The sequence below is a fragment of the Vidua macroura genome, chromosome 1 (genome assembly GCF_024509145.1).
Source record: "Vidua macroura isolate BioBank_ID:100142 chromosome 1, ASM2450914v1, whole genome shotgun sequence".
In the NCBI taxonomy this organism is placed as follows: Eukaryota; Metazoa; Chordata; class Aves; order Passeriformes; family Viduidae; genus Vidua; species Vidua macroura.
Genome location: NC_071571.1, coordinates 33,108,344 through 33,123,022, shown reverse-complemented (window position 1 = coordinate 33,123,022; position 14,679 = coordinate 33,108,344). Strand labels below are relative to the sequence as shown.

At 38.3% G+C, this 14,679-nt stretch overlaps 1 long non-coding RNA gene across 1 annotated transcript; it reads left to right on the top strand.

Annotated features, from left to right (window-relative positions):
- The first annotated feature begins 7,255 nt into the window (after positions 1 to 7,255).
- LOC128803163 (uncharacterized) lies at positions 7,256 to 12,594 on the top strand. Its single transcript, XR_008435648.1, has 6 exons — positions 7,256 to 7,395; positions 7,824 to 7,901; positions 8,295 to 8,408; positions 11,598 to 11,735; positions 11,813 to 11,951; positions 12,129 to 12,594. It is a non-coding gene; the product is annotated as an uncharacterized LOC128803163 (long non-coding RNA).
- Positions 12,595 to 14,679: the final 2,085 nt, after the last annotated feature.

The window sequence follows — 14,679 nt, the reverse complement described above, 5'->3', positions numbered from 1 at the left end:
TCTATAATATTAATTCATGCACAGTTTCCACCTCACAAATAAAAATGATGAAAAGCACCTTAAGACCCTCTGAAGAACCAGTGAATACTTCCTGAGTAGTTTTCTGGACAATTGTGTCTCCACTCTTTGGCGAGTTTTTTTTGTTGTCTTTTTTCTAGTTGGTGGTTTTTATTTCTCTGTTTTGTTCTGTTTGTTTGCTTTTTTGGTTTTGTTTGTGCTTTTGTTTACTTAACTGGCCCTTTTAGGGAGTTTTTACTAAAGCTATGAGATATTCCTTCTCAGTATTCACATGGCTTACTCCCCACCAAAAATTTAGTTGCTTTGGTCCTATTTGTTTTTAACAAATCATTGTCAGCTGTTATTTATCTCACTTTTTTTATTGTAGCTGCTTGTAAATAATTCCAGTATTTTTCTGGGAATTGAATTTTGGCTGACCCCATTATCCCTTTTAGCCTTCTTTTTAGACAGTCATGTCTCTCCCTTTGTGGTGCCCAGGGAAAAAACCACACATAGCTATTTAGTGTCAGGGAACATCTCTTACACAATACAAATTATGTCTTCCTGTGATGATGACACATCATATAAACTTTTTCATCCTTCTGTGATCAGGTTACACTGCACAGTTAGTAAAGAACTTGGAAATTAATAATTTTTTTCCAGTGTTGGTTCCTCTTTTGGCCACAGATTTATAGACACTAGGCTTCTGGTGTCATTCAATTGAAGCAAAACTCGTATCAGATCCTGCTAAGGACATTTTTCTTCTGAATACAGAGATAATAGTGACAAATGTACCATGACCACTGCAGAACTTGAAGCGGATATTACTTGGGCAACTTACCTTTGCTCTTTTTCTGCTGCATCTCCTGTTGAAACAAAGCTGCACAGGCATTAACAATTCCTCCACATTCTTTAGGATTATTTCACTGCCACAAAACTGACTCTTCTTATGTCTAATTTGAAGTCAAGTTTTCCTCCTCTTTTCATTCTCTGGCTACAGGTTGCAGTCTCTGACATCCCTATAAGAACATACATTAAATGAATAAAGTCCTTTTATCTGGGCAGTTTGCAGGAAACAACAGATTGAGAAATAATTCACTCTTGTGATAAGCTCCTGCAGGTGAAACTCTGATCCAAAGAGAGCTTAGAGAAATCTCATCACTGGCATGACAAGAATCAGAATTTAACCCTCAGCAAAATTTTATTTTTTTTTACTAATGGCAAAATAAAAATATTGGATTGAATTATTATTCACCAGTTGTCCTTAGTGCAAAGACAGATGTGCACTCCACCCCTTAAAGATTGTCTACAAATTTCTTCCTTCCCAGAGAGTGGTGCTTGGCAAGTATCCAGTTATCAACATTTTCTCTTTGAAAATTATTGATTATATGATTCTAGCAATTGATAAATCTTCCATTGTTCAAGTCAAATTTTGTCTTTGTTTAGGGGCCAAAAGAAAGATTAGGAAATGTTCTTGTCTTGGGGTAAAGAAAAACTATAATGTTTAGGTGGAGGGAAGCCGATAACAGTCATAACAATATGTAAGACGTCTGGCTTTCATATTCTACAATTTGTTATAGCACATGATTACTTTCTGATGAAAAAAACTCTCACAGCAAATCAAAATAGAAATAGTTGAGAGACTTTACATACAGCAAAGTTTAAAACAAATTAACTGGGCATAATAACCTGGTGCATCACCTCTATAAGAACAAGTAATTTTCTCTTTGTTTTTTATTTTCTAAATTGAGTAAAAGGTTATTTGCTTATTTCTCTGTTTTTGTTGTTTTTTGGGGTTTTTTTGTTGTTGTTTTTTTTTTTTTTTTACACCATAGTAGAGGTACAGTATTCTCAGGGACTCTATAAAAAATTTAATAGCTTCTATTTTGCTTTTATTTGATTTGATTTGATTTGATTTGATTTTGCTTTGATTCCCATCTCACCTCATTGTGAATGGGAGCACAATGGCAGCTATGCTGGGAGGTATCAGCTCTGAGACTGGATATTTGCAAGCACCATGTGTACAGTCCCAGCTGTGGAGTACATTAACAGGCAGCCCAGTTCACAGCACTGTCCTAGTTTTAGTGGTCTGTTCTGAAGTTTTGAGCATACAATCCCTTTTGTGATTTTGCACAGTTTTGTTAATGTCTGCAAAGCAGAAATGCAGCTTTTTGAGCAGAGAGTACCTTATCTTCTGTGTGCAATAGCTAAATAACTTCACAATGAGACTACTGACTTTAATGGCATCTTTCTTCGGATGCTGCCATCATTCACCCTGACTGTGTTGCAGACAAATGAGTAATGATAACCTAGATGATTATATGGTTGCTCATAGTTATGCTGAAATGGCAAACAGAAATTTAGTTTCTAAGACCTGATGTGGGCAGGATAAGATTATTTTTTCCTTGCAACTTGCTTTTTCTTTGACATCTATCTGGACAGTTTCCATTAAATTCAAGTCTTTTCTTGATATTTTTCTTGCACTCAGACTTATTTGGCCCTGTATTTAAAAAAATGCATTTTAAGTAGGGGTGATGGAAGTGCCAATGCTCAAACTTTATTAACATGCTGCCATGTGAAATTGTAGAAAACTTTAAGGACTACACAACACAGATGACTCTTGGAAAAGTCTACTTTCAGTGCCTCACTCAAGATACAGTGTCAAACAACAAATATGAAATCTCTTAAATATGGCAGGATTCATGTCTGAAACTTGTGAGTTTCTTTTTCCATCAAATTTTGATTCCTCTGTTTTGACTTCATCCACAGAAAAGAGGAATTGTCTTCATATTTTGGGCAACCATGCTTGTGACTAGACATTCATATAATACATTATAATTTACCCACATATTAGTAGTGTTGGTTCTCAACACATATTTTCAAACCATCTATAATAAAGGCATATTTAAAGAACTTCTGTAGGCAGAAATTAGCTCTCTCTATAACCTAGGAAACGTGTGCTTTTAAAGAAGCAGCAGTCAGTGGTTCCTTGGCACATCCATCCGACACACTCACCCAGCAGCAGCTCTCACTCACATGGGCTTCCAGGAGCCATGAGCCTCTATCCAGGGTAGGGGCAGGATTTGGCTCGGGAGATTCCTTACTAGCCAAGATCAGTTAATGTTTGTGATGACTCTGTGTGCCAGCCCCTTCACTCACAGCCATCAGTGAGGATCCTGAATTGGTCTAGTCCTGCCTGGGAGAAGTAACGGGGAAGCAAATCTGATGTTGAATCAATATAACCTTTCACAGTAGAGTTGCTTGAGGAGCATAGAAACAAGCAGAACCTGCAGGTGAAGCTGAGGGTCCTCAGTCCACTAGTGATGACAAGAGAGGGATTCCACTCCTTTTTCAAGATGTGTGCACTCAAGAACCAGATTGTGGGCATCACTGTTTAATTTCCTTAGCCATGCAGAAATGTTATGAATCAGATAAAAATGGGAGTATGGTGTGGCAGGGTGTTTTGGGGTAAAAAAAACCCGTGACCACCCAAAGGGGAAAGTAAAAGCTAGAAAACACGGCAAAGCTCAGAGCTTGAGCAGTTCCACTCATTTTGCACCTTGATTTGTCTGGTAGATCTTGGCCATCACCTCACATTGCTCTGATTCCTGCACTCCTGTAGATACCTTCAGCCAGGGAGAGATTCCAAACAACCTTGATCTCATGCAGACTATTAATAAAGGTACCAATCCCCACAATGAAGTGATGATGATGGCAGCTGGTTTAATCATTGGCCTTCATCATAAAAGGACATAAGACAGTTCTAGAGACGAGTTCCAAAGCCAAAGATCCAGGCAGCAAATTCTTATCATAAAAACTGCTATTCAGAGGGGATCAGGGACACTGCAGAACTAGTGCTCCTCTTCCCCTAAGACAAAGGTGAATTTAGGGAGTCATGGAGCTTGGATGTGGCGGCTTTTGTTATATCATGGTTGATGTGTGTGTGGAAAGAAATCACCATATTCTTTGACTAATGATAATTTTCTAATTGAGACTCAAATTGTTTGGCCTGACATAACTGTATTGTGTACCTGGGGAGGGAGCAAGATTGGTTTGGAGTGGAAGCAAAATTGAGTTGAAGCAATCTTTCTTGTTCTCTGATTTCTATGTTCATTAGAAACATACTGTGAAGGCAACAGTTGTTGTGGAGAAGGAAACTTGGGGTGAAATGACTGCTCTGAACTGGAATAACAAGTTGTATGATCCAAGATCTCCTGAAGAGCGTAACAAAAACTACCTGTCTTGGTAAAACATAGACTTTACACAGCATGAAAGGTCCTCAGTCTTTGCTTTGACAAATCATGCAAAGTTAAAAATAACTGATATAAAAAAAAAAAAAAAAGTAAAAAGAAAAAAGTGTTACTAGGATACCAATCATTCAGTGGAGGGCAAATCAGAACTTAGTGAGTCTGTAGGTAATGATAATTATAGTGTTGAGTAAACATGTGAGGCAGGCTGCTAGTAATCCTTCCATTAGTTGGGGAAGTCAGTGTAGGATCCCTGGTTCCAAAAGAAAATTTGGTTTAAATTGGATTGGTTTATTGTAGACTTCTTGCTGATATACATATTCAAAACACAATCCTTTTCCTGGGAGGGAGAACTCCTCAGCCTCTATTAATGTGTTTGCCTAAATGGATTCACAGCTAGGATTTTGTCCTCACTGGAAGACCAAAATCTGCTTTGCTGCCAACAAAACTCACTTCTTTTTGTCCTCCCAGCTTCCAGTGGACCACCACCCTTCCTGTGACAAGCTTATGCACTGGAAGTCTGATGTCATGCTCCTCGTCATTCCCCTCAAGAAGGAGGCATCCCAATCTCTCCCACCACTCTTCGTATGTTCCCTTCACTTTTGTGGATTCTGTCTACATCTCTCTAATTCACCTGTGTTTTTAACATTTACACCTGGAGCTGTAAATGGGACTTCTGCTAAAACTTCCCAATCCCCATTTCTTACACACAGTCTAGCTCCTAATACATGTAACAGTGCTATGTTACTAGCTCACTAAGTTTGAAATCTATCATAATTTTAACTTTTTTTTCCTTCAGTAGCTCTGGAAATATTGCATTCATTTCCTATTATTTAAATATTAATTTGTTTTCCCCTTCCCAAGAATAATGTTTTAGATATGTTTTTACTGCACTCCATTTGGAGTGAAGACTATATGGAATTCAGATCCTGGTCTCCCAAGTACCTGAAAACTCGCCTGTCCCTATTCCTCACTATCACCTGCAAATTTTCTAAGTCTTTTCTCTGTTCCAATACCCATAACATCCATAAGTAGAAAGCAGATAAATAAGATCTTTGGGTGAGATCGCATTTAAACTATCACCCATGTGTCACAAAACCCATGTGTGTCTGCAATTTTATGTGTACAGTCCATTAGACAGTGATTTTACTTGCACTTAACCAGTTAAGATTTGGGTCACGCCAGAACCCTTGCTAAAACAAAGACACAGCATATTGAATGCTATGAATGTGAGTTATCTGGGAAATGAAGGAAACCAATTTGACTTGGTGTGACCTGGTTTTAATTTTTAACACCTTTTCCTCAAAGTGTTTCTAAGCATATTGTACAGGGAGTTGTTGGAGTCTCTTTCTGGGTGTCAGAGGTAGGCTGACTGTTCTGTAATTCCTTTTCCCCTTCTAACAGACAGGTGTTGTACTATATTTATATTTATAATTATATATATTCTATTCTATCCTAAATTGCCCCCTTTTTCCTCAGGCCAACACACTCTGAGGCAAGTTCTAATGGCTCAGACATCACTGTGACTTGTTCCTCCAGCACTTCTTGGTGAATGTGGTCAGACCTTGAATATTGCTTTAGATAAGCATTTCTAACTGTTCCCTCTCTGCCCTGGCCTGACCCTGTATTCTTTTGTTTAAACTAATTTTATTAGGCATTGTGCATAGCAAGCTTCTTTAGTGAACACTGAAACAATGGGTGCTTTGGCCTCTATTGTGCAGCCTGTTATTTGCTCTCTCTGCTATATTGCTGTACTTCTTTCCTCATCTTATGTTCTGGTAACATTTTCTGTTTGCCTTTTATACCTCCTACTATTTGTAACTCTTTGTATGCCCCAACATTCTGCTTTGTCCTTACATATTATATAGTCAGACATGGAGAGGTGTCCTGGTTTTCCAAGATTTCTATGGGACTTTTATTTCCAGGCGCCTAAAATATGCCTTAGAATACCATATCAACCTGCAATTGTGCTTTCTTTTCCCTTTGTATCTGAACAGCTTATTGAAGAACCTTTAATATTTTTTTTCCAGTATCTGCCAGTGGTCCCCTATCCCTTTATCCTTTCAATTATCTTCTCAAGAGCCTCCACACCAGCTTATGAATTTTTAGAAATCTGCTCCTATGTAGTTGATCCCTAATAGTAAAGCTGTTCCTAAAATAGTGGTCTGTCATTTCATATTTGCCTTCTTGCACCCAGATTACCTTCCACCCTTTTAAGCAACCCCTCATAATTTTCTGAATCACATTCAGTTGAGCTGTGTCCCCAAACATTATGTCTCTTCACACCACACCTTCTGAGGGAAAACCTGTCCTCAGTATATTCCAAGTCTTTGACAATGGTCTGTGTCCTCCTCTATTGCTTTTCAGAGGATGTGATGCTATTTGAAGTGCCTTGTAGAGACAAGGTTGACTATTAAACATCTCTATGAGTTGCTCAAGCAAAAGACCCTCATGTATTCTTCTCCATTACTAGTTTTCGCCAAAACACATCCAACAAGACATACATCTTTTCCTTTTCTCACCTCATTTTAACTCAAAGTCAGTCAAGAAGCCAGCTTCTTAGCTCTCACTGAAATGGTAAGCAATTATTCATGTCTAAATGCTTTGTCCTGTATTTTTTCTAAAAAAAAAAAAAAAAAAAAAAAGAAAAAAGAAAAAAACTGTAACTGTGTCCCTATTCCAGTTCCTTGATTTGTTCCATCAGGACTTCGTGGCCCCTATGATGTCATGGATTTGTGCATATGAAGACTGTGAGTGTTCCTCTTTATTCAACACATTCTTGATATTGCATTTAGCCATTTTGGATATTCAGCTGTTTGCCCCATCACTCACTCTCTGGTCTCTCTTGTGCTTTTTGCTAACCATTTCATGGAGATTGTTAACAAAGTACTAATTACTGCCAAGTGAAGGGTATAGTGGTGGCTTTGTGATGCAGATACTGGTCAGCCAGGAACTTGACTGAGACTACAAAACTACTGCAATTCCCATCTATCTCTGGACAGACTCCAGATAGTAGTAGCTTTCAGTCTCTGCCAACCTGGTTTGGAGCAGTTTCCCTGTGTGTGATTTGGCGTGCTTGTCAGCCAAATCAGAAAGCCAGTCCAAAAATCCAGTACTTAGAGGGTGTTTGATACCCGTGGGAGCTGTCTAGGTCAGGAAACCAATGACTGGCTTATAACAGATTGGGAAAAAAAAATAAAAGGGTAGAAATGTCATGGCTAGCATTTTAGTTACAAATACAAATACAACTGTATTTATATATAACTTTATATGTGTATGAATATGTATATTTATATCTACAAATACAACTGTAATTACATGGAAATTACCAATGTAAAGCAGAAAGTTGTTTGGTTTTTTTTTTTGTTTTGGTTTTTTTTTTTGTTGTTTGTTTTTTTTTTGTTTTGTTTTTTTGTTTTGTTTTGTTTGGTTTGGTTTTTTTTTTTGGCAAGTGTTGCCTGACAGTTTTAATAAAGATTAAAGCTGAACTGGAATTTTTCATACTAAATGTGAGGAGTTGCAGCCTCCCCTGATGAGTGACATGGTTGTCAATGAAATGTCATGTTGTTGGCTTTACAGTGCCCACAATGCGCAGCCTAGGTGGAAGTCACAGCTGGAGAAGCTGCCACTGAGAGGTCCTTCACTCCCTTGATCACAGTGAGTCCTTACAAGTCCTCGATCAAAAAATAACACCAAAAGCATTGAAAAAATGATGGCCCTTTACAGAGCATTAAGGGCAGGTCTCTTAGAACCCGCCCTGTACACATCTATATGTACACATAGTTTTCCTTTGTATACCCCAGACACACTTTTTTTATTATTTGATTCAACACAATGAATAATTAATACACTATAATTAATGACATATTAATATACTTCATACTCTATAAGGAGAAAAATGCTAAAGCTCATTGGAACACTGTCAGGTGTTACAAATGACAAATAGGCAACAAAACTGAAAATCCCATTTGTGAGTTACTTTTTAACTGGGTTTTGTATGTGCACCAACCTCCCTATTCCTGATTAATGGGAATGTTTGTACATTTTCAGATAGAGACAGATTTGTGCTCATCTATTGCTTTATAGATGTTGCAAGAAGATGAGCAGGTAGCCCATCCTGCACCAGACAGCTAGAATGTTCTGAATGACATTTTCAGAAGACAAGTGAGTGACAAGTCCCATTTGTTTTCATTTAACACGGCTGGTCAGTCAAAATCACACATAAAATACTATTATAAACAATGACAAGTAATAATCCGTATTTGCCAAGTGTAAGAAGAAAAGCAGTTTAAGCACTCCCTGTTCAACAAATCCCTCCCACTAAATTCTACCTTCTCAAAAATCTCAGGGCTATAAAAAACCCTTGCAAAAATGTTGGAATTTAGTGCATCAAAGCAAAGCAATAGTCATGAGCTCTTTACTTAAGAACGACCTGTCCTAAGCCTAAAGCTAAGCATATCCAGGAAGCATTTGCTTCTGAATCCCAGTTTATCTCAGCTGCTGGGTAAAACCGCAGGGACTAGTTTTTGAGATACTTGTGGCAAGGCCAAAATTACAAAATAACTCATATTCAAGCCCTGAACTACACCTGGATACAAGTGGGAACTAGCAGTGTTTACAGAGCTGTGTGTTCCTTGAACACACAAGTACAGAGTGCTAAAACTTGATAATTTAGACTTTAAAAGGACAGAGAGACTTTAACACCTGCAATGCCCTACAAACCAGCTCATCTATCCCGAAGCCTGAGCAGCTCAGACCAAGATGCATGTCTTTAGTGAATGCACAAAATAAGCCTTTATTTAGTCCTATCTAGTATTTTATTCAAGCTAATGTCTAATTAGAACTGCAATTTTGGTGTGCACTTTGCTGCTGCTATGACAATTCCTAAAAGCACTTTGTGAACATCAATTGTTTATGATAGTTCTGCAATGAGCTCTGCTGCTACTGAAGGAGAAGAGAGGGACAACATGAGCTCTGTTTTATTATTGCACAGTACAGATAATGATACACTAACCATATCAAAAGGAGCTTTGTAATTATTGGCTCAGGAGCTCTTGTGGTTATTTTACATTTAACCCACATACCAATTTGGTGTCTGCTGGCACATGGTGGCCATATGGAGGGCAGAAAGCATTACTGCCTACCACAGGAGAACATAATCTGGAGAGCGGAGGCATTTCCATGTGCTGAACAAAGTTCCACCCACATCATAAATCGGTCATTCTGCCACATCATAAGCTGCAGGGAAAAAAAATCACATAAATCTTTACAGAGACTCTACAGGACTTCAGACAGAGACTGTCTTCTGTGCAGCCCATGAATGCACAGCTGATGCTTTATAATAACAAGCAATAGTCATATATCTGCTACCAATGCATTTTGTCACGTAATACTGCTATATATTTTTGGAGCAGCGTTGAAAAGCACACAGACTACTTCCCTCCTATGAAAAATGTTAATTAGACCAATTATCACCTGATTAAGATGGGCAAAAGAACCCATGGAAATTTATGATGAAGATCCATAGAGACTATCTCTAATCACATCTTTTCACCTGTTGTCTTTGGGAATCAAACTTTAAAAATGGCTGAAGAAATTTTATATACATATATTTTTTATAATATGCAAATTTGGGTTGATTTTTATATATTATTGCACACAAAAATATTTCTCTGGACAAAACACACTTGACTGTCCACCTCCATAAATATGTTTTTATTTATATATGTGTGTATGCTCCTCTGCTGGTGTGTTTGTTGGGAAGGGGTGCCGTAGAACTTCCATCCAGGTCCTACATGTTTACTAACATTTTGGGCAAGTTTTATTATTCCTTTTCTGAGGGGAGACTGAAAAGAAGACAAAAAAAAATTAATTTGAAACTAAATTATAATCTGTCTTGCTGGTCTTGTACTACAGTATAGGATAAACAGCAAGGGAACTTAAACACATGGAAGAGGGGATTTTGTTTGCATTGCCTAAACAAATATTTTTTAGTAGTATAAAAATAGGTGGAACAGGAAGATAGGCACGACCAATGTAGAAGAAAAGCATGTTTGTGCCCAATTCACCGGAGAGATTGTCAAAGAACATTTTATCATAATGAAAATATTACTCTTGGAGTGCCAGCATGAGCAATGTCAGTTCAAGTTGCCTGCTCTTTTTTGCTTCTAGTCCTAAAGTTAGACTTGTCCTAGAGTTATTGTGACTAGATGATTTTTTTTTTATTTCAGAAAATGTTCTCTTTCATTCACGAATCAATAGCTCTTTGCTAGTCCTGGCTTTGCTGCTTGTACTTCTCTGTCAGCCCTTGCTAAGGGCTGTTGCTAAGGGCCAGAGGAAGTGTCTTGTTGAATTCTGCTGAGAAATTGGGGAGGAAAAGCACGTTTCTGTGAGGTGCAAATGAAGCACTTAGCCCACTGCTGTCCTGCAACATAGGAAATATTATTCTAGCGGGAACAAGCTGCTCATGATTAGGATCCCCCTGTGTTTCAGAATTTTGACAGGCTATTCCTAATCTCATAAAATTAGGATTGTCCCATGGTGGGATCTAAAGAGAAATATTTTTCTTACAGTAAAGGACTCAAGAAACCTGTTTCAAAAGGAAACTTTTATAAAGATTGCCTCCTTCACTTGATGAAATTAACATAAATATTTCTATGTATTTCAATGAGAAAAAAAAAAAAAACCTTTAGTCAAACAGCTTCTATTGCCTTTATTTGAAAGCAGCTGAATAGGGCATATATAAATTTCCTTAACATTTTATAGATAACCAACTAATAAGCCTAGTGAAATTTTTCATTTAATGATTTGGAATTTAGCTAGAGGGAACAGAAACATCCAGACCCATGAAATATGCCTAATTTACTTTCTGATGTATTTAATTTTAAATACACTGTTCAGCTAATCAGAATATTTATTTTAATACATTTTATGGTGTCTTGTACAGCAGGCTTTGACAAAATCACATTGTTTTCAAAAAGTGATATACTTATATCGTGACTTACTGTGCCTAGCAAGTCCTGCACAGCAACTACACCACTCTTTCAAGTGTTTCTATTAATATCTGATGACTGCATCAATTAGTAGTTTTACTGCAGAGTTACCCTCCAGCATGGAAGAAATACAGTTCTTTGGGAACCTGCACTATCCAGGTTTCTCAGGCACGTGAGCTTAGGATCTAAGAGCCTGCTCTATTGAGGTCACGTGTGCATTGATAAAGAGCCACAGTTGGGGTTGTATGATCAACATGAACATGAATACATAATCCAGTTGCATCAGGCAAGCCCATGTGGTTGCATCTGTTCTGCCCTATCCAAAGGCTGAAGGTTTTTTGTGTCTGCATACTGCCTGCAGGTTACAGTGCTAATGAGCCTGTCTTGTGTCCTCTGAACAATCTGTGCTGGAGTTGGAATATATTTCCTGTCGTTCATCAGAAGAACTGGCAAGCAAGCAAAGCTGACAGATGTAGCTCAGACTTGTGAGGATTTCCTGGTAAGATTGTTTTTTCCCTGCTCAACTAATTATGAAAGTAATGGTAGAGATGAATATCCATTTCTCTTTGTTTGCAGTTGCAAAAGTTTGGCATTCACTGACATTTCCTGGTGGTGTAGAAAAGCCAGAAGAGTAATAGATTGTTGTAATGGTTTGGCCTGAAGATTCTTCCTGTGGACCTAAGTGGATGATGATTTGAACTATATGTCCTGCAAGGTGAGAGCCATAAATCAGGTCTGAGCAGAAGTGAAAGTCTAAGAGATTGTTAATGTTTTGAATTTAAGGTGCTAAACTTCATTTCACCTCTTTAAGATCTGGACAGGGCAAAGATACTTTCCCTGCTTTAGAATAAGGAAAGAGTGAAAGAGGGAACTTTTGAACTGTATTCTTCAGAAATTCCCAGGAGGTATTGATGAGTGCACTTCTTCTTCCAAGACTGCTAATGAAAAGCCACAGTGTTCTGGAGGAGGTACAGATGGCTTCTGAAGGATGGTTGTATGATGCTTCATTCAGTGGGATTCCGACTCATCATACCCAGCCTGCTACCTCAGAGACAGAAGCTGATGTTTCAAATATGATCACGGAGCTGAGTACCTTCTGGAGCAGTCACGCTGCATCTTGGATGAATACCAAAGCTGCTGAGCCTTCAGCACTGCGACAGTCTCCAAGGGAGCTGGAAATGTATGACCCAAGAAGACCCACAGCTCCAGAATTCACCAGGAAGCATAGCATCTCTTTCATCCAAAGCTAGCTAAAACCTTTCTGTTAGAGCAGGTTTTTCCTAATCAAATACCTCTGTGTCAAAAGATTGTTGGAGAATTTGTGATTTTTGTGTTTAAAGAGACGGAGGAAAGGGGCCTTCTGCTACACATTCTGGTTTTTTACCCTGCATAACCATATCTTCCTCAATTTCATGCTTTGATGTAGATAATAGAAGTGAAAGTGGTAGAGATATTATGATTTTTAATGTTCACTGCATATTATTTTTTATGCTTGTTCCTGTGCTCAAGACCCTAAAAATTAAGGAAAAACTAAAAAAAAAAGAAAGAGGGGATTTGCCAGGCAAATTGTTTGGAGGAGGATAAGAAAAACTGTCACACAACACAACTGTCACATATGTTTTTCCACCACCCTCTATCTTCTTTGGTTATTCAGTATGTAAGAATAGTTTTCATTTCCCAAATGCTCCTCAGGGAAATGGTCAGCAGCCAGACAAAGTTCAAGCATTAGGGCAATGCTCTCAGGCACATGGTGTGACTCATGGGGTGTCCTGTCCAGGACCAGGAGTTGGACTCCATCTTTGCAGGTCCCTTCCAACTCGGGATGTTCTATGATTCTGTGATCTATACATCTGAAATGTAGCACTCAAACACTGAGGCCACAGACAGGAGAAATAGCAGTGATGGTGCGTGCCTTTACAGCTTTCACCACAGGAATACCATATGCAAGTGTTTTTCCATCACTGTGAAAGCAACTGGTTTATACTGAACTGCCAATGCAATGCAGGACAGATGGAAGAAGTAGGTAACTTTATGATCATCTGAGCCATTTCTGCAAGAAACATTTGACTACAGCCTGCGTAGCTCTTATTCCAGTTATTTACCTTCTTTTCACATTGTTGCAGCCAGTAGATTGTTAAGTGCCTTTTTAGGGCAGGTTTGAATTCAGTGAGACTACTTACATAAGTAGCTGTTGGCCAGTTTGAGCTGTATGACCCTTGGTTCCCATTTCTAGGACACACTGCTCAAGACACTTGGGCCTGTTACGTCAATAACCTCTTGGTTGCTCCTTCTCAGTCCTGGTCCTGCAGACTCTGCTGACAAGCTTCAGCACAATCCCCACTGAAGTTTTTATAAACTGAATAAATGGTGGCTTGTGAATGGATGGTACAGAATTCAGTTGTTTATTTATCTCTGGCTGATTTTCTTGTATCAGAGATTTCTACTGCTCTAAAAATGAAAGGTTAAATGCCTTCAAGTCTTTGTCCTAGATATTGCCATGTGACTGTGTGTGAACTCAACAGAGACCCATATGTGTATGCCTCTGTAAATGCCATTCCTATATTTCTCCCTTGCATGATTGTTTTCTGAAAGACTGCAAAGTAAAGCTTGGTGGGAATTTTCCCACAGTCTATTTGTTTGTATGCAAAAATGCTGACTTGATGAAATGGAACCTTTTTGTGGAAAATATTTGTTCCAGCAAGAAGGCTTCTCAGATTCAGAAGTGAATTTCTGGAAGGAAAAAAAAGAAAAAAAAAAAGAGAGAGAGGGGGAAAAACTTTCCATTCTTTTCTTCAAAGTAGATGGCTGCTTAGTGCTTAGGCATTCCCTGGAGGAAATGCGCAAGAGAGGTTCAAACCCCAACAATTCAATTTGTTAATCTCTTTCTGGGCCAGCTATGCAAAGTTGAGCATCATCTAACAGGGCAAAAGGTAGTATTCTTACTGGCTTCTGCTGTCTTTTTATGCCTGTTTGGCATTTTTTTCCCAGAAAGGTTCTAATTTCATTTTAATGCTCAACAAATCATATTTTGGAATGACCATTGCTTTCCAAAATACTAAGGTTTTGCAGATAGTGTTACACTAACCCTGCAGTGATCACCTTGCAGATCCATTTATAAATTCTTTAAATTGTGGACGACAGAGTCACTCCATTTGGGATCTATAATGTAAACAAAGCCCTTCTGACTCTCTGCAGGTTTTTCAGGAGTCATGAAGGGTTTGATTCTGCACATTTCTAACATATAAGCTGTTATGAGCTTTAGCTGCTTAACTAATGGAGCTATTCATACACTTGATGCCAGCACATTATGAATTGATAACACTTTTATTAAAGTCAGTAGAAAGATTTCTACTGGCCTTGAATGAAAGTTCATTACATTATGTCCTTGTATCTTCACGTTTTGATTTGACGCTTGATCTTGTCTTATTTTAGTAATGTTCAGG